General features: G+C 37.7%; 2 protein-coding genes across 6 annotated transcripts in view; one reads left to right on the forward strand and one right to left on the reverse strand.

The window, feature by feature from the left end:
- The window catches only part of CMSS1 (cms1 ribosomal small subunit homolog), a 220733-nt gene that overhangs the window by 179274 nt on the left and 20118 nt on the right, over positions 1-21341 (reverse strand). Inside the window, exon 2 of one of the 2 annotated variants that reach the window (XM_086883045.1) lies at positions 21064-21169. The exons of the other annotated variant lie outside the window; for it this stretch is intronic. The gene's annotated coding sequence lies outside the window, so the exon portion shown is untranslated. The remainder of the gene's footprint in view (positions 1-21063; positions 21170-21341) is intronic. 2 annotated transcript variants of the gene reach the window in all.
- FILIP1L (filamin A interacting protein 1 like) overlaps positions 1-21341 on the forward strand; it is a 187110-nt gene that overhangs the window by 147449 nt on the left and 18320 nt on the right. The window contains exon 1 of one of the 4 annotated variants that reach the window (XM_023942182.2): positions 5140-5384. The exons of the other annotated variants lie outside the window; for them this stretch is intronic. The gene's annotated coding sequence lies outside the window, so the exon portion shown is untranslated. Of the gene's footprint in view, positions 1-5139; positions 5385-21341 lie in introns of those variants that run through there. 4 annotated transcript variants of the gene reach the window in all.

Consider the following 21341-nt stretch of genomic DNA (forward strand, 5'->3'; position numbering starts at 1 on the left):
CTGAATTCAAAGGCAATGGATGAAGAAATAGTGTCTATGTCTTTTATACACAGTGTCTATGTCTTTTTCTGCAGTTTAATAACTAAAGACAGATATTTAAAATATGTTCTACTTCCGAGCATGTTTACAGACATGAAGCTGAGCACCTTCCAAGGTCCTAAGTCTTCATAGAATTGCAACTCACTTTTGCTATTGCATTAATACTGAAATGGCTGTCGTGCCTCCAGAAATAGCCCAACCAGACAGGCACACTTGTGGGTGGGGGTGGGCTGATAAAAAAATCTCACTACAGAACCCATCACTAACAAAACAAACCTCCAATCCCAAACTTCTTCTTAAAATACACTCTTGTACAGAGCTTTCAAGAACTAAAGAACATTATCTAATTTTATCATGGAGAAAAGATTACTTGGCTATATATGGTTTATACAGAGTAGGGGAAGACATACAAATCAAATTCTATCCATCCTTGTTCATGGTAAATTCTGCCATGCAAAAAACTGGTTTTTTCATAAAAAATTACCTTGGTCACACACACAAAATGAAACCATCTCACAAGCAGATATGAAATGCTTGCAAAGTTCTCCTCAGAAGCCATTAGCAGTTGAGAGGTGCAGTCATCAACTTCCCAATACAGCACCCAACATAAAGGGATCTAATTATTCTTAACATTTGGCTAGGAATTTTATTTGTATCTGCCAAAAAAATGGGAGAATAATGGAATCTGCAAACAATAGGAGAGTTTGAAAAAATATTTCTCCCTCCTGCCAAAAAAAATTAAAACCACAGTGTAAAGGAGATACGAATCTCTTTCCACCCATGGTCCATAGTAAAAGTCACATGAATCTGAAAAATGTTATCTTTAGAACTTTCCCCTGCTTCTGCCCCTTGCCTTCCATATCAGTTTTCAGTATATTTCTGACTGTAAATAAGCCATAATAATCTCCATACTTTGCAATATTCAGAAATTAATCTATACATTAGGATATGAAACCCTAAAACACTTTACAGATGAAATCTAAGAGATCATCAAACACAATACTAGGAGAAATAATAAAGATAAATTAGAAATTTTTTGAAGGATATAATAATCTAAGAAATAATTAGAGTGAATCCTCTTTCACTCAGTAATGTCCAAACTCCCACAGATTTCAGAGACAAGGCTGAGCACACAGCGGAGAAAAATCTTTGAAGTCACATGAGTCATTAAAACATTAAATATCAGATCCCATTTATGCAAGGCAATAAAATTCAACTTGTCAATTCTGCTTATGTTTCAGTTCTCCAGGTATCACATGCAAAACTTAAGCAGACCACCTCCAAAAAAAAAGAAGAGTTTTAAGTAATGTAAAATACTAATAAAATATTTGACAGTGTTTGTACTTCAGTAGACATTTGTTTTTGGAATGTGAAAGTAACCTAAGGATTTAGACCCCAGGGAGAATTTCAAAAGCCCAAGCTTCAACAATATCTACACAAAGTAAATGTGACCAAGTGCCTGATACAGCCAGGCATTTCAGTATATCATTAAAATCAGACTTCTGCTGAAATCCTTTCCTTTTTCAACAAAAATACACAGGGCTATGTTTTAAGTGCTTTGTTGAACTGAGGCCCAAGTTCTAATTTCCTTTATTTATCTTTGATATAAAATGGCCAAAAGAAGGGGTCAAATGCTGCAATAGGTTATGGGTTTAAGGACACTGGAACTGCTGCTATGAAACACCATAGGAAGACAATGGAAAGAGAAGCAGTTCAACGATGGAAGTAATGGGAGGAATTCAAATAGTTTAAGATAAAGTCTAAACAACTGCCTCAAAGTCTTTTAGCTTATTTGTCCTATCTTCTCCTTGCCTCACATAATCTTCCATCTTCCCAGGGTCTATTTTTCTAAAGTAAAATCCTGAAAGCATGTGGGCACAAATAACAAAATGATAAGCACAGACTAGAAAAAAGTCACTGCAAGCAGCTGCAGAGAGCCCTGCATTGACAGGAGATGCCCAATGATTTAATAAGATTTTCTTCTGGTCTCCAGCTTCTACAAATCAACAGTTCCTTCTGCTGTCACAATACTTGCAAATGCACCAATTCTGTGCAAAACTATGTGTAGTAACTAAAGAAACAGAATTCATTTTCAGGGAGCAATAGAGAGTAAGACAGGCATAGCTGCCTGCCCAAAGGTTTTTTTTTTTCCCTCTTCTGTGTAGCTCACCAGTGCCAGGATTCCACCTACAGATACTGAAAGAAACTGTAAAAATGCAGTAAAGGAAGGCTTCTTTGCAACTCAATTCATTGCCTCAGATAAAAATCAGCTTTTCATGTTATAGTAGTCCAGAACTTGGAATTTTTAATAATATATCCAAGCCCTTAACAGGGCTTGGGTAGTACTGTACAATGTCCTTTAAGTCATAACAATGTAAGAGAAGGAAGTCAGGTCATTACACTCAGCTGATGCTCTTTGATAATTTGCAGAAGGTCACAGATGTGTGCTTTTGTATTGCAGAGAGGAATTAATTAAGAAACAGTGAGTTTGTATTTTGGCCATCCCCAGATGTAAACACAGACTTATAAACAGAAGGACTTGCATTCCCTATTCCCAGACTACCAATAAACTTATCACCAGCACTATTTGAGCTGTGTTCCTTGCAACTCCAGAAGAGAACTAAACTGTGAGGATAAATTTTTGATCGTTAGCTTTTGAGAAGTGCTCTCCTTCAAAGCTGCTTATGGTCAAAAGTCACTGTTTCATGTGGGAGAACAAAAATGCAGGCAGTTTTCATACAGACTACAGAAACAGGGTGTGTGCAGGTGAAGGGAAAGTTGCAGAAAAACAAAACAATTGCAAAGATAATGGAAGGGAAAAAAGCAAACCCAGGACAAGAAACAGCAGTTGTCACCCCTAAGGATTTATATATTTATGCTTGCATACACACATACATGTAAAAAAAATGCATTCACATTCAACTCCTACCTACCTTCCACTGAATAGCTTTCCTGGCTCCCCCTGCAAATCAGAACTGGATACAGCAGTACTGCCACAGCCTGTTCGTAGACACTACCTTGCACCTGCAGTTGTCCTGTCATATTAAACAGAGTCCCAGCAGAAAGGCTGAGTTTGTAGCTGAAGATATTTCCCATACCAAGGTCACCTAGATGAGTTTGTATTTCAAATGATCTATATTGGTGCAATGCTTTTGAGAAAAGCTAGAAAAACTGTTAGCCTCCAAAAACATTAGCCAAGGAACTGACTAGGTCAATATCAGCTAAAGGACAGGTCATTTTGCTTTTGTCTGGATTTGATTATTAACTCTCCCTGGAATAGCAAATAAAATATTATCCTGGTCTGTCCCTTGGTTTTCTATCTCCAAAACCATTTGGGAAGGGTTAGTATTAAATAATTTCAAAGTTTTCTGATGAGGCACCCAAATCTGAACTTTCTCAGAAACTTACAAAGAGGATACAGCAGGATCATCCATACAAATAAGCAGCAGAGTTCTGAGGAAGTCTTTACTCAGTAACCATGCAAGGGGTTGCCTGGAATTTTCCAACTAAAGAATAAGTACCTTTTTCACACTACACTCAGGGTAAATACATGCAACATAGCTAGTATATTTCTGTCTTGTTAATGAAATGCAAACACTTTAATCACCATTTACCTTCATACTTACAGACAACACCCCCAAATAAGTAACTTCCCTTATTGTTAGCATTATGCTCAATATAACAAAATACACTAAAAGCAGGCAGAGAACAGCTTAAGCTATAGAGATGAAGACTAAAATTCAAATGCTGCAAATAAATTAATTGTGGATGCACCTACTACTTTAATAGTGCTGAATGCCTTTCCAGTGTCTAATTTACCCACCAACATAAAAGGAGTACATTTCACTGACTCCCATTATTGCTCACTGGATTTTGAATAACAAATTTTGTGCTCGTTTCCAGTATTTCTTCCTTCTGTTGTCAATGTTTATTCAGGGTGTACACTAAAGGACAGGGAATACAAGAGATACATTTTAAATTCTTCAATCTAAATCCCACTTTTTGGCTTTCTGCCTCTTTCTTAAATATTAAAACAAACTACTCATTTCTTCAAGACCTTCTTACTAAATATAGTTGGTTGGACTGCTTAATTGTGTTAGCTGAAACACAAACATACAAAAAAGGAAAGGGGTTTGTAGAAAAAACATTGAAGAGAAAAAAAATCAGATTTCATCTGGCCTTCCCATCATCACTTAAGAGAATTGTTTTGTAGTTACATCATCAGGAAATAAAATACTATCCTCCAAGGACCCCAACTCTTTACAGAAGGAAAAAAAAAAAAGGAAGGCTCAAAGTTCATATCCCCCCTCAGAGGAGTTCAGCTAAAGTCACATTTTTTGTCATGATAAAATTAAAAGAAAAAAAAAAATAAAGGAAAACCATAAAAAGCTCCCTTAGAACAACTAATTAAACAAGATGAGTTGGAATTTAGTTTTTCCGTTTTCAAACTCCAGGCTGCGGGACTAAGTGGAAAACATTGTACCTAATCAGAAACAACCTCTAACGACTTCATTATCAGCGCTAGAGAGGAACTGCCCTAACCCAAACCTTCCGCGCATTCTTCTCGGCCCTGAGCTGGGGAACAAACTCAATGTTTCACACAGCGCTGGGCTCAGCCGGAGCCAGCACCCGGGCCCGAGCTGCCAAGGGCAAGCTGAGCTGCCCAGGGCCGAGCTGAGGGGGAGCCGGGGCTGCCCAGAGGGAGCCGGGGCTGCCCAGAGGGAGCCGGGGCTGCCCAGAGGGAGCCGGGGCTGCCCAGAGGGAGCCGGGGCTGCCCAGAGGGAGCCGGGGCTGCCCAGAGGGAGCCGGGGCTGCCCAGAGGGAGCCGGGGCTGCCCAGAGGGAGCCGGGGCTGCCCAGAGGGAGCCGGGGCTGCCCAGAGGGAGCCGGGGCTGCCCAGAGGGAGCCGGGGCTGCCCAGGGCCGAGCTGAGGGGAAGCCGGGTTAACCAAAGGGAGCCGAGCTGCCCAAAGGGAGCCGGGGCTGCCCAGAGGGAGCCGGGGCTGCCCAGGGCCGAGCTGAGGGGGAGCCGGGTTAACCAAAGGGAGCCGGGGCTGCCCAGAGGGAGCCGAGCTGCCCAGGGCCGAGCCGAGCCGCCCGGAGGGAGCCGACCCGAGCCGAGCCGCCCGGGCAGCGGCCGCACCGGCGAGCAGCGGGCAGCGCGCGGGGCTGCACCGCGCCTTATATGGCAAGGCGGTGACGTAATGGTGCATAGGCTCGGGCCGCCCGCGCGCCCATCCCTCATTGTTCCGCGGGAGCGCTGGAATGCTCGCAGCAGCCCCGATGGCACCGCGCAGCGCCCCGCAGCACCGCCTCACCCGGGATTGCTATAGCCCGCCAGCGCAAGGTAAGGGAGAGGGTGGGAAGCAAGCTTCTTCTGGAAAGCACTGGCGCTTCTGGCTTTTTCCTGTTGAGATACCTTTTTTTTAAAAAAAAAAAGTCACTTCCAAAAAAAAAAAAAGAGGGGTGAGGACCGAAAAACAATGAAATACCCCTAAAGAGCACCAGGAGATCTAGAACATGTCTGGTGGATCCTATATAGGGTGACTATTTCAAGCGTTAAAAACTGTCTTTAAAACAGTTCCTGCAGAGGCAACAGATGAGGAATTAACGTAAGGTTAAAGAAGGAAAGAGTTATGAATTACACACACTTTCCAAATGGTCGGATAAAATCATGACTGCATTTAAAGCTGTGGAAGGAGTCCAGCGGTATTGTATTATATTAGGTAGAGCTACTGCCTCTCTTTCTGCTGCATTTACATGCATATGCTAAATGTTAGTAGACATGTACACACGCATGTCTCTAAGCATTTACTGTACTTCTGGACAACTTCTACTGTAGTTTTCAGGGTAATGTATAAATTGCCACAAACATTACTTTGCAATAAGACTGTGCTGTATCTGAAAGAATTGCAACTAGTTCGATTACTAACAAACTTTTCAACTCATACACGCTGCTTCCCTCTTCTGTGTCTTGCGTGCAAGTGTCAAATCACAAGAGGGCAGAACTGTCAAATTTTGATGAAAAAAACCTTTTAATCCTGGTCAAACACACGATGAGTGTCAGGATCAGAAAACACACCGCTCTCTTCAAGGCTTATTCTGCAAGATATTAACTCCAGAAAACAGGGAATTAAAACCAGCTCTGACGAGGCACAGAGCACCTTGAAAGATTGGAGTTCCGTGTGCTTATAATTCCCACCTGCGTAGGGTGCAAAATTACACTGTCCTCTCCGTTAATTAAGGGCCAAACCCTGGCAAATCTTTGTTCATAAGATCAGCTGCAATTAAGTCAATTGTACTGTCCTACTTGCCAATTGGAACTACGGAGCACTGCTCTTCAGAGTCCTGTGTGTAATTTGAAATGTTAGAAAAGTTAGATCTTAAGACCTTTAATTTCGAACTCTTCTTACAGGTAAAACACGTTTTTGTGGTATGTTCTCCTTTTCCTTAATACAAAAATAAATGCAATTTTAGGAGAGAAGTAAGAGTTCTTTTTCCCTTTATTTGATGTTTTAAATCCTGCAAAATCCTTGTTCAAGGAAAAATCAAAGCTGTAACTAACATATGCATTGTTGTAGTATCATGCATACACGAATTTAGAGGCTGAGCCAAAATATCTTGTGTGAACTTTTTCATAACTTTTTTTTTTTTTGCTTTAAACATGGAGTAAATATGAAGCAGTTCTTTTCAACATGCTTCTAAAAATGTAAATATAAAGAGACATTTCATTTCAAAGACAATTCAGGTATTTGTGTATTATTGACGTGGCAATTAGAAAAAAGTCACATCCATGTTTCCAACATAGTCTTTTTTGTAACAAGCGAAGTTTATATCTCCCTTGAGAGAATCAGGGAAGAAGGCACCAAATTGTGTATATATAGAATGAAAAGCATCGTAGCAACCAGAACAAATGTAATTTCACAGTACAAAAACAATACCCCATATCAGTATCCTGAGTCCCTTAAAAAGTCTTGTGCTCACCATTCTGTCATATCTGCAGAGTCCTCACAGTTTTAAAATCATTACTTAATTTTCTAAACATCCAGTGGCAAGTTATAAAGTAGAAAACTTAGCTACGTTATGAAGAGATGTGTTAGGAACCAAAGTTAAATGACTTCAAAGTTAAAAGTCTTCAAAATGTGTGTCTGAGTAGGAAGGATGAGCTGAAGAAGTCAAAAAATTTCAATATGGCAAAGAAAAAATATTAACAGGAATGCTACGCATACAATAAATTTGATAAAAGCACTAAGTGGAAAAAGAAAAAAGTCTCCCCATAGGTAAGAGACAATTTCAGCTGCTCCAAATCTGACCAAGAAGGGTGTCTTCTGTCACTAATTACTGCTTCAGGAGTATCTAAAGTACCATCTGTACTTGGAACTTCTAGCCTAAAACAAATCATAACATCTATCAAAAGCCAGAACTCTACTTCCCATAGTCTGTCTTCCTCAGATTAAAAGGAAAAGCATTCTTCACTTAATACTTACAGGACCAATTTTGCTCTCATTTATACTGGTAAAACTCCAAAATAATTAGATGGAGGTATAATGATTAAACTGTCTCTCTGCTGTTTTCCCTTACCACCGCCTCTGTACTACACTCCTTTATTATATCAGATTTCTTAACATATTTTGGGTATTAATTGATTTGTATTCCTAATTTTAAGTGATTAAAATGCTAGCTTCTGTTAATTAAAAGTAAAAGAAGACAGTGAAAGAAAAGAATCATCACGTAACTCAGTCTTAAACAATTGTATTTCTTCATCTAAATTTCTTTTTATAGTAATTTTTCACAACATCCAATGTAAAAATATTTTAAGAACAAATATATCCTCCAGAAATGAAAGTCAACTTCCTATCAAACTGCATTGACCCTTTGTTCCTTTCCCATCACTTCCCTTTCCTCCACTGACAAACATCTGCTGACAGCAGAATTATTAGAGATTTGATCCACAAGACAAGGGACAGTTCAATTCTCCATCAGGATCAGTAAAATCAAATTATTTCTTCATTTGTGCTGAGCAACAGAATTTTCATACTATTTACCTAATACTATGATGAATTACCAATTTTGCACTTGTCATGGGATTAAAAAAAAGCCTGGTTTTAATCCCAGTGAGTTTCCCCTCTGTGGCAGATCTTAATAGACTGCTGCTTTTCTTCAGGAGAAATTCTTTACCACACATAGTTTGGCATGGGCAACTGAGCAACTACAGCTCCTCTGGACCTTTCCTATAAGCAGCTGTTCTTAAATCCTGGGTGTGGTACTACCTGAATAAAGTTCATTAAAAAAGCAATTAAACTACCTAAGTCAGAGAATCCTAAGGAGTTTACAATGTAGGAAGATATATCTTTAAAAATCATTGTATAAAACTGTAGTTCTCTCTCATTAATACCTTCCCTCACACCACTTTATCTTGTCACCAAGTTGATTTGAACTTAGAAATTGTCTCAGCAATAATTTTTAATTGCTTAGGGTTTGTCTTTCATGCTTAATAGATTCTGCTATGGCACCCTTAGGGTTTAGGTTGAGCTTCTTGATGCAGCTGAAAGCTTGGTTAGTTCAACCATTCACTAAACTGTATTACTCAGCTCCAAGAAGGTAAAAATCACTGCTGAAAAATTCTAAATATAGTGCCCAGTCTTGTGATTCAAGTGAAGTAATGGACACTTTGACTCTTAACACCTCGCAGTACATTATGCTGATTTTGAGGTCTGCTGTGTTTTCTGTCAGCAAGACAAAAATCCCTTTGATTGCATATCCAGTGCACCATGATGTTCCTGAAGTTCAGTAGCTGCACTCACACTGATGCACCAGTGGAGCACTCTCAGGCACTTACAGCTCACTCCTCCAGTGTTCACAATTTCTAGCAGAATGTATTTGAAGATTTTCTGAGGCAGTCTGTAGCCACCAGTTAAAAACAGTATGAAAAACACCTCCCAAAGCAATTGTTCCTCACCAGGGCTGATGTGACTGTGAAGAGGAGAATGCTCATGCAAACAGTGAATGCTGGCTGAACACCCAGCAACATCATCGTAGAACTCTCTTTTAATAGAATTATGGAAACATTGGGGGTGAAAGTTCAACCCAACCTTGCTATGCAACATTTCCACACAACTCAAAACTATAACCTTTGTCATTCAAGCTGATAAATGCATGCCCTTTTTGCCTGTTGCAGAAGTGACACCTGCTGCAGCTCATGGTGCACATGACGGTGAGGTAACACAGCTGCTTGACTTCAGCCTCAGGCTGGGCAGGTGACACCAGAGTGGCTGCTGAGGCAAAGCAGCAGAACTTGAGCCATTCTGCTTCCTGCATAAAGAAGCTGAGAAACCAGAGCCCAAAACCACCTAGTTGTTCATGTCCAAACTTCCCTAAGCCTTACAGGTGTATGTCAGGTAGGGTACACAAAGCTCTAGTGAACACGACTGAAAACACGGATGGGAAAAAATCCACTCTTGACAAGACAAACACTCCTCTTGCATACATGTCAGGGATGTGAAACAATACATCAGACTTCATTATCCTTCATAGATTTCCAAAGGCCTGGGAAGGAACACAGCTGCACTTAAAGGATGGATAGAGCTCTTAAAATCTGCCTTAAACCTAATATTCAAAGCATTTTCTTTCAAATTCACTGCAGACAGCTGATTTAAAACTTTGGTTTTTTTTATGAGAAACACAAAGCTTATCTAGTGTTTGCATAGCAACTATCACAACGACAGAGTAAGAGAATGAAGAAAATTTTTAAAAACTGAAATGAAGCCGCATGATGCTACTGCCATAAAAAAACCACGTAAAACTGGCTGCTTAAAAATAGAAAGTAATGCACTCATAAAGCTCATATGTTAATTACACGTTGGACAAAATGTCCAACAAATTAACAAAATTAACACATGTGTTAATTACACATGGACAAAACTACCTAAGAGTTAAGTTTAAGCTGACTGAATTCTGTGAGCTTTCAATGGATTTAATCTTTTTTTGGTGCAGCTTTCAGTATTAAGTCTAATTATGAAGAAAATTAAGAAATTTTATCACATGTAAGTTTGGCCTACCTGAAACTAACATCACCCATCACATTCCCAACATGATTCTATTATACTTAGCCACAAAGGTTTCTCAGAAGAAGCCTAATAAATGCCATAGTTGATTTTAACTTCAAAATGCTACCCCCTGGTCAAGTACATTCTACACCTCAGAAGAGCCATTCTGTTACCAAAAAAATATCCACACCAAAAAAAAGCAAAGTCATTTGTATTGCTCACTTGAACCTGAGGGTGTAACAACACCACATTTGGGGCAGCCAATCCCTAATCTTAAGTATCTGAAATCCAGTATTGAACACACTAACATGGATGTAGGAAGGTGTGGAAAAAAAATGCAATGTTCTAGTGTTAATGCTTAAATCTGTAACATTTCTTCTAAAGTTGCAAAATGCTATATACTGTTTCATGTAAAGTTTTTTAATTAGAAGCCAAAAACTAAATTCCCAAACTAAATACTGAATTGTCTTCAATGAAAAGGCCACCAGGAACCTTGGCAGCCCTAAAACCTCTAAAATCATCAGTGTTTCTAAAAACGTAACTAATATATAAATGAGCATGTTCATTTATGTGCATATGAGTAGGCAGAGCAGGGGGATGAAAGCCTCTGCAGCGATGTCAGCAAGTACAGCTTCACTACAGGCCAATTCCAGATGACAAATAGCTGCCTACGAGGGTGGTGCGGGGACGACACCAACCGGTGGAGAATGCTTTTGGACACCAATATTGGAGATGTGCTGGGAGATTCACTCATTGGTTCCCTTTTGGCAAAGCAGCAGACAACAGCTGACAGGAATAGTCAAGCTTGCATAGGTTGCTAACCCATACAAAGGAGGAGGGAGGAAGATGTAGCCTGGTATACAAAGGAGCAGCCACTTTGGAAAGGGTCTTCTTGTCCCTGCTTTGTTCCCACCCGCCACCTAGAGCTCTGTAGGATTACTGTCCTCTCTGTAAATAGCAAAATTTCCGTTTCAGTCAGGATTAATTGGGTGGCAGTAGTCAGAAACTGACATTGGCAACATTTTATAGCTTGTAAATGACCCTCTCATATATCCAGATTAAAGCAGTTAATTAAATAATTTGCAAGTTCTGTCTAGAGAGAACTCTTATTTTCAGCATTTGAAACCACATTATAAATTAATGATAAAAGCTAAAATGTATTACATCAGAAAAATACTGTACATGAAAGCATGCTACAGCTCCTTCATTTTCAGTGACATCTGAAACAAGAAACTATAACCTGAATACCACAGACCATCAGCCATGAGGCAAGGAAAGAGATCAAGTAGGGCATGTAGCCAGATGTCACATAACGATACTGAGTTATAAATCAGTTTGGGGTACACTAACAAGGCACAGAATGTTCAACTGAATTCACAGTTCCTTAAAGAGCAAGGAACACAAAGCCTTCATATGAAGCCACAAGGGAAGCATATATGCACATGACCCTGCTCTTTCCTAAAAAAGCATTTTCCTATGACAGTTTTCAAAAAGCAAAAAAACACTGGAAAACAACTAAAGATGGAAAATGTAAGTATCTCTCTTGGCTTTAGGAAGATTGCTCAGACCAGTTTTAAGAGTTTACAAAATCATTGATCATAGAAATGCTAGAACTAGTTAAATCCACTTTTTTTTCATCCCAACAATTTAGGGTTTTTTTCCCCTAGGAAATAGAGAAGCTTTTATTTTACAAAGCAAGGAAGTTACTCCAGCTGCTGAACACACATGCAAGTAGCTAAAAAGTCCAAAACACCACAATCACCCTAAACACAGCTATTGGCACTCTGAGTGAACCTACAACTAAAGGATCCAATTTCTTTTATTCTAAAGCAGAATATTTGATCTTTAACAAAGTGAATAACCAAGGCTGCAAAAAAATGGAAAAACCTTATTTGAACACATCATAATCAACAGACCTGAGAGTAAAAAATGTTCTTCAGTTAAAGAATTCATCACAGGTTAAGAAGTTTCTTAAAGTATCATTTGCTATTGTACTGTGAATTAAATCTGTGAAGTAAACCTTGGTTAGAACTATAACCATTAAAAAAAAAATCTCAAACTATCATCTTTAGGTCTCTCATGTAGCTTCCTGTCCTGTAGCCTAAAAAAATGTGTTAGTCCTCTTTGAAGAAGATTAGTTTGGAGAAACCATGTAAATTTAATGCTGAACCAGAGCACCTTTGCTCAGGATTAACATGACAAAACCTGTATTGACACTGCACCTTTAGATAATTCACCAAGTACTCCCAAGTCTATGTAGCCAGAGGCCTACTGGGAGAAGAGAAAATATTTAGCAATAGATACCAAGAAAATGTATTATCTGCCATGTCGCTAAGTCACCAAAGCTACAGAGGTTCAGTGCCTAGAACTGTTACCCTGAAGCAATTTGTAATGCATAAGAAAAAGTTCCGATACAATTTCTGAAGGTCACAGACTGCAAACCAGGAAACTAGCAGGATTCTTCAGCTAAAACTGAAGAAAAGTTGTAGTTTTGAAGTTTAGCTACTTAACCCTGCCACAATGCATTGCTACCATCTCTCTCACCTGTGCCTCCAACATGAAGCGCTGGCCAAGCCTCTCTTAGATAAAATGGGCATCCTCACATAATCAGGTCTATGGGAAAAGATGCATATTTGCTTCAAAATGAAATTTCTGTTTGATACTAACACTATTGCTGTTAACATTATTACTTAAAGTCTTGGCTACCAGAAAAAGTTGCAATGGTATTAGCAAACCTGACAAAAGCCCCAACTGCACTGCTTCATTCAACTTAGCATCAAGGAAAATTTAAATACCTCATGCTAAATTTGCAGTAACAATTAAGATTTAAGTTTTCTGACAGAAGAAATGGGGTGCCACCCAAGCCCAATTTCAAACACTCATAGTTTATTAAACACATACACAGAGCTTCTTCAGAAAATAAGCACACCAGCAAAGTGGCTTACTTTTGTCTGAAGATGTATGTATATAAAAAAGATCTATGGGTATAAACAGAACAGAACCCTCAAGAAGTAATGGAATTTGAATCCTCCTGCAAAACACTGACACCACCTATATAATTTCTGAGGAATGTTTGTCTAATTGTTTACAACCAGCTTCATTCCTCCAAATAATGTCAAACTCTCAGTCTTCCCTAACACTGTTATTCAGCACTGAAGTATCTTTATTTAATTTACCATGTTTAATCTATGTCATTTAAATCACAATTTCAGCAGAAATGCTTGTACACTGAGCATAAAGAGTTCATAATAAAGTTTGCAGACAAGTTCCATCTGTCTAGAAGCAAGTGGCCACTGAACAGCTTATCCAGGGCTGGCAGCATGAGTAGGATGCCTTCAGTTCAAAAGAATAAGTGATCATGGCAGCATGGAAAGTTCTAAATTTTACTACTGCTGATGACTGGTAATATAAGGCCATGGTTAGCTTAAGAGATAGGCACAGTGCCTACTCTGCCCATGGATTAAAATATAGCCCCAGACATTTATTTTTATATAAAATGTGTGTTAAAACTGTTTTAGAGAACATCCAGTTCCTGTAAATGTTATGGGAAAATGACATTTACAACTAACCGGTCTCCTCTGAGTAACATGAAGTGGCGGAGTGCCATTTTCTGTCATACCAAAAATATTAACTAATTGAAGTTTAAAAAGTTTGTATAATTTAGATCCTTGCACAATTATGCCCAATTCTGGTCAAGACAGCAGCACCGGCACTGCCTCAAGTGCATCATATACCAGAACAGCACCTATTTTCCCACCTTAAAAACATTCCATAAAAGAGGTCCACCTCTTCTACACATTATGATAAATGATGTTGCATACAGTATAAAAAAAAAAAAAACAACAAAACTTCACAGGATTTATCTGCAGAAACTGATTAAAGAAAATTCAGACTGTTCTCTTATTATAAAACAGTATCATTAAATTTAAGTGTAAATTATGACTTAAGGGTTACAAACTTACACCAAGCTGAAGCAACTGACTCATTCAGAGTATCAGAACTCCTGCAAACCCCTCAATCAACTGAAGGATGCAGGGTAAATAGCAAAGACAAAAACACCTCCAAATATTACTCTTGCATCAATAGTAAACACAGCAAAGCAGTGATTGCAAAGTAGTATTTGCCTTCCATAAACCAAACACACATGGCTGGGATCATCAATCTAGTAGCAGCCTCACCAGAACTATCCACAGCTTGGGTAAGCTGCACTAATCTTTCCATGGGGAGTGGGGGTGAAGACAGGCAGAGGGCTCCAAAGGATGCTTTTCAGGAGCTGAGTTAACTCTCGTAAGTTTTTCACTTGGAATCCTAGCAGGACACTGCAATGTTATCGATTACTAATACTGACACTCTGAATAGAAAATGCAAACCCACTGACCTGCCTACAGGGTAAGGGGTGGGATCAAGCCCTGACCTGTTTATCTCTGCAGTATTGAGTGTTTTATCACACTTGGTGATTTTAAAAACATCTCAGTAACTGTGGTCAAGCAAAAACATTCTATCAGGAATAGCACTTAAAGTCTACATTTAAAACAAAACTCAGGTTCATAAAGACACACAATTTCTCCCATCAATTTAACTTGTCAGCATGTAACATCAAATATAAAATGCAATCATTTCAATGACACTATTGTTTAAAAAGTACAAATCATAAAAAACAGTAGTTGTCTTGGTTTATTTTTTGTAATTAGTGCACTTAAAACCTATTTGGATTAATAGTAATTCTCAAAGTCTGTTACAGTAAGTTAACACTGTTTTTTCATTCCAATAAATGTGAGGGTCAGGCACAAAATTTCACTTTTTGAAGATGAAGACAAGACAGAAGCAGGACCTGGATTATTAACTGAAAAGTTCTGCCTCAGTCTTCTTGCTTTGACCCTACACCACATCTCTTGTGGTTCATCTTTCCATTTCCTTCAGTAAGCTTTCCATCTGCAAAACTATAATTTGCTGGCTGACGTAAATTTGAGGAGTTCCAAATTCTGGTGTTGCATCTGAAATTACTGGCTTTATTTCTGATTTTACAAGCAGTATGACAGGAGACACTGAGAGATGGGGAAAGAAGGGGAAGGTGGTAAATATGAACTACGGTAATATAAAAAAAAAATCCCAAGTTACTAACAAAACCTAAGTGCTGTTCCTGTGAGCTGGCATTACCAGCTCAATACCTTATTGAGGTATTTAGATTCAGAACAGAAGAGGATTAAGTCATGCTGTGTGCACAGTCATATGGCATTAAAATGCCTACAGTAATAGATACTGACTTCAAAGAATACCTGAAATAGCTGTTAAATCTAGAAAAAGGAAAGAAGAAAGCAGAGTGCATCTCAAAAGCAGTGACACATCAGAGTCCAGCTCACACTTGATTGTGCCATGTTTTCTAATAAGCTGAGTGCTGGGACCCAGAGTTCTTAAGGCTAACTTCATGTAATGTTCATTAATATTGTTGTCTTCTCAGGTTAGTGTTCATATAAAATGTTTTCAGGATAAGCAGTCAAGTCAAAAACCAAACCAAAAACCTGCCAACAATTTAATAGGACAATATCTTCTTCACTCCCACCTAAAAATCCTACTCCCACCTGCCCATCATAATTTCAAACACTGTAGAAGGCTGCCATTAGAAGATTAGAAATTAACATCTGAATTAATAATTATCATACTGGCATTCAAATCCTTACTGCCACAGAAAGCATTAATGCTTTTTTACACAAGACTGATGTTTTGATAGGTGACTTCCAAGAACATCCAGATAAGGAAAAAATGTAATTCAAGACAGAATTTTTTTTTCTTAAATGAGGTTTCATAATAAAACAAAACTGAAATTCAGTGCTGAAGTGAAATTACTTGAACTGGAAGTTAATCTGGTCTTAAATTAACCAATATAAATCTGTTAAATGTTTCTCATGCCATTTACTGTCACTGAATTTGCCCAGGATTTCGTAACATTTATGAGTGCAAATATCCTTATATCACCAGTAAGAATATTCAGAAGCTTGGCAGTTGTGAAATCATGCTCAGAAACATCAGTGCTCCAGAATAATTAATTTTTAAAACCATGTATTACCTACTTGTGTTTACTCAGCATCATAACTACGTACATCTGGTTATCCATGTGAAATTTTGCCCGTTAACCCAGAACTGGCAATACCATTCATCTTCTATGACTTTTATTAAGACTTGTAAAGCAAGTCAGCATTTTAAGCATCAGATAAAACGATAATTACTTTGTGACAGTGTATGGAGTAATAAGAACTCACATCCCCCTCATTAAAAGTTCTCATTTTATAAAATGTATTTCCTTATTGAGAATTATAGAGACTTACACAGTCTCTTCAGTTGAGACAGCCTTTGTGGAGGTTTGCATCCTAGCATAAATGAATTCTTTGAAATTTACAGATGTAAATTAATGTAATGGAAAACAAATTTTAAGGTAAGTATTCACATTCTGTTGGGAAGTGCTGACTGATTCAGATGAAGCCAGCAGATTACACAACAGCTATGGTATGTTGTTGCTGCTGTAATTTCAAAGGCTTTTGACTTTCTTTATGGCAGGGGGAAAAGAAGCATTAATAAAGATAATAGAGAGCCATAAAAAAAGCTGTAACATATGTCTTCATAAAAACTGCACATCGATAAATAGAACTAAATAGGAGGTAAAGGAAAAGAAAAAAATAAAAAAAAATGCATAGCCACCCCAAGACCAAAAATACTTTAACAAACACGAATTTTGTTTCAATGAACTGTGGAAGGTAGACTGATTTTCTTACAAAAATAAATATGTAACTACACTGGTGTCAAAAAATTACAACAACTTGTAAGATTTACCAGAAATGATGAAGCATGTTTCTGCTCTCATTAAAGGCCAGACCATGTCTTATTGCTAACTGGGAAGAGTGCCTCAAAGGAAGAGGCATGACTTCATCCACATTTAAAAGCTTTCAGCTTAAAGCTTTTATTTGCTTTGTACCAGGGGAAATTCAAGCATATGTCCAAAAGCTTTAGAAGTAAGTCTCCCTCATGTAATAACCTGTTGAACCTCTCGTAAACCACGTCTTTCATCTGGGGAAGGGTGAAGAGCATGACCTGGTGAAAAATATGTATCTTTATGATTTAAAAAAAAGAATCACAGAAATTAAAAATCACTATAATTTCTGCAGAATGGTCTGATACAGATATTGACAATATGTACATTAAAAACTCTACATTTCACTGAGAGGAAAGACAAAAGCTGAGCTTTTAAAACCATCATCTGTATCATTTGCATCCTTAGAAGACAGCCTTTTCTAAAGTTACCACTACAACATTGCTTAAACAAACAAAAAAAATCATAATTTTTATTCTTACTATTCAAAGAATAGCAATTCATTCCAGAACAAAAATAAATAAATAAATAAATAAATTTGAAGACAAGAGTGTTGCAATCTCAACCTCCCATACTTTCTTTGGTTTCTGTGAAACTCAAAGGAAGTCACCCCCTTAGAATTCTGTAAAAACATAAACAATCTCCTGGGTCACCCCAGGAAAATGGAAAGTCCCTCTTAAAGACAAAATGTTATGACATGACAGGACAGTGAACTGTTATGAAAGTCTCCACATCTTGTAGAGAATGCAGTCATTATGTTGCCAAATTTAATGTAGTGTGGCTGAAGCTATATGCACTTGGAAAAAATTAGGAAAAACAAGACAACACAATTGAATGCAAGGCATTAACACCAAGAAGCTGTAGCCTGCATACTGAGGGAAACAACTACAATAAACAGGAGAGCTGAGAAATACAATTTCTTCCAGGAAATAAAGGAGCAGTTAACTGGTATTGCAAATAAGTACAATATTAAGCCACAATAAAGCAATAATTTATAACAGAAGCTCTGAAGTAATAAGACACTGCCCTGACTCTCTTTAACTACCTATCAGTCATTTTCATAAAAACAATTTTCGATGTCTGTTTTTGCTGGCCTCAATTCAGAAAGGGTTGTTGTTGTAGTCCTGTGAAGTCAACTGCTTAGAGTTGTGTGAAAGTTGTGTCTAGGTATATAATTTTTAAATTATATACCTACCTTTTTCTAATACAAAATTACATGATCATTAAGTTTAGCTGGCAAAGAAAATGATAAAAATATTTTATTGGCTAGGGGAGTGCCTGTTCTTTTTTAAAAAATTATTATTTATTTAAGCCAACTGTTTTGACCTTCGTATATTTTCAGTAAAATTTCTCTCTCAGATACTCTAGATGCTGTTCTTCAGGAAGACAGCATTTTGGATGATGTTAACACAAAATATTTTTACCCTGTCATCAAAGTCACTAAGTGCTATTATCAGTTCAAGCATTTCTTCAAGCACATGACTTTTTAATTCAGATAATATACACAACAGTTCACCGACCCACAGAGCTCAGGTTCCAAAAAAAACTGAACAATAGTAATTTAAGAACACAAGCAAACAAATAAATGACACCAAAACCCCCAAACATTTTAGGGTCATTTTCCATTCCTATGTGCACATATACAGACACAGTCATTGTCACCTACTGAACCATGAAATGGGAACCCAGCAGCCAAGGAAAAATCTTTGCAAATATTAACAGACTCCAAGCTGACTTCTTACAATTTCAGTCTTTATCCAAAAAAATCACTATCTATTCAGCAGTGTTGAGGGTATTTCCTATATAGGAATATATGACTAAGCATACAGTTGTCAAAAGCAAGTGAATAAACTTAATGACACATACCAAAAAATATACCATGCTTAATACATTCTTTTTTTGTTTCTGGAAACACATTAAAATCCTTCAACTCCCAGTTGCTGTGCTATGCTCTTAACTTCAATCAAGAGATTTTATAGAAGCATTTTTTTTTAAATTAAATAGATCTCAGTCATTAAAAATATTTGCTCATGAGTCTGAATCTTAAAACTGCATTTTTACTTTTGAATGAAGGAATCACTTCTAAACACAGCAAGTCTTTTGGCATGACCGAAGAAAAATTGTCTTGACTGTCTTGAAAATCCTTACACAACTGTCCAGGTACCAGTAATATAGGGAATTCCATTCAAATAGCCCATGCTACACAGACTTGATCAGACTTGACTTGACTGTCAACTTACTTTATTCATTATTTATGCACAATTATCTTATTTGAATCTTAAAACATTTATACAGCATCTCTATGAAAAGTACAACCATTTGTTATTATGTGGCAAAGAGCTTCTTTCCAAAGCAATTTAGAGTCATGACTTGCTGGATCATTAGAGCTTCATTTGGCCAGAGAGATATCAACTAGTTAATATGGAAGTGTTGGGTAAAACACTGACTACCTAAGGTATTAATGACCACAGCTAAATCTGCCTTAAAAAATAAATTACAATGAAACAAGTAAAATAAATCAAATGCTAGTAAGTCCAAGTAACCATATTAATATGTCTTAACTTCATGCACACACAAAACATGAGTTCATTCCAAATGAAATTGTTAGTTGTGCTTCTGTTATGGTTTTATAGCTATGGCAACGGTAAATCATCAATTGAACTTCACTACTAAAGCATTCAGAGGCAAGGGTGGGGAGGGAAAAAAGATTTTTATACTAAAAAGAATTAGAACTGAAAGCAGCACTGAAAAGTAAACTGACAAAAGTTTATATACCATGAACACAGTAAAAAGCTGCCTTTGAGATAGTGAAGTCCTTCCCCCCCATTTATTTGTTCTGTCAACTGGCAGCATTCTTTCAAACTCATTTCACAAACCTCTTCCTCTCCATTTCTTTATTTTCATATCTGTTTACCCCATTATGTTATTTGGCTGTTGTACAGAACTTATGACTGCTTCAAGTCTTTGATTTTATGGCTACTTCCCCTTCTGTTAATTTTTCACACCAAGCATTTCATTACATTCAACTTAGTGCAACTTAGGCACTAAAACAGAAACAGTAAGGACTATGAAGATGTTATAAGAAAATCCATTTTCATGGATTTCTATACAACATCACCATTAAATCAGACAAGTCTGGTGGACAGTTGTACAATGGCAAGGACTTCCTCTCTCTGTGTAGGAAATGACATTGGCTCCAGAGGGGATGCTGCTGAGGCAGCCAATGGCCCAGGAATATATGCCTTCAGTCAGCCAACAGCTAATTGAAAGCTGTGCAAAGGAGGCCCTTATCTAAGCTCTTCCTGAACTGAAAGGGAGGCTGCAACAGAACCTGTCAGTGGGAAGCTGTAAAGACTCATCACTTGGACATGAACATCACAGTAGTGACCCCAGACAGATGTGGAACAGGAATCCTGTGTTTCAACAGCAACTTCTAGACAGCTGTCATCATATTTCAGAGGGGGAAGAAATAAGGTTTAATTGATGCTTAAACAGTCATTTTGTACAAGTACAGTCTTGATAACCAAGTAATTTCTTTCACATGATCTACACAACTGAGACTGTACCATTCTTATGAACAATATACAAAATCTAATTCTTTATTACTTCAACCTAGGCTTTTCAGATTTTTGTTTAATACCAGAATATATTTATCTTGACTGTGGGAAAAATGTAATAGAAAAGAGGCGTACGTGCTGACCAAACCTAACCATACTTTAGATGAACTCCACAAGCATCTCCTTGACAAAGAAAAGTCTAAAAAAGGGCCTAAGAAGTTGAGGTATTTGGAGATTTCTTAGGATCTAACATAAACAAATGGACAACTTCATCCCAAGTCTCTTACTAATTAAGTATTTTGCATCCCAATAAAGACTGAGTATTAACATAAACTTGTAAAGCTAATTTTGGAAAATCATCATGAAAACTTTCAAGAATCATGTAAAAGCAGGATTGTACTGAGGCATGTCTGCAAATCCAGGCCTAACACACATTAAGATATTTGGGCTTTGTTAAGTTCAAAAGGCACAACTGAATACCTGTTTATCTGCTGACTGCATTTTTGTGTGTGTGCCTGTGTGTGTTTGATAGGAAGTCACGAGGCCTAAGGATAGACTTACCTAATTTTGCTCTGGTGTGCAGCTTAGGGATTCACATTAGGCAGCCTGGCTAACTGCCCATTGTGGCTACATCTCCTTCACACGCTCAAACGTCCTTAAGGTTTGACTGTAAAATATCAGGATGGTTTATAAGTAACAAAGCTAGGAGGTTTATGATGCTGTAAATTCTATCTGCCCTTGAGGCCTGCACTGCCCTAATTTCTCAAGCATTATAAAAATTACATTTCTTAAAAAAAAAATCAAAAAGGCAGAACATACACTAAAAAACAAACAAAATC

Source organism: Cyanistes caeruleus, chromosome 3 (genome assembly GCF_971803275.1).
Source record: "Cyanistes caeruleus chromosome 3, bCyaCae1.hap1.1, whole genome shotgun sequence".
NCBI classification, from domain to species: Eukaryota; Metazoa; Chordata; class Aves; order Passeriformes; family Paridae; genus Cyanistes; species Cyanistes caeruleus.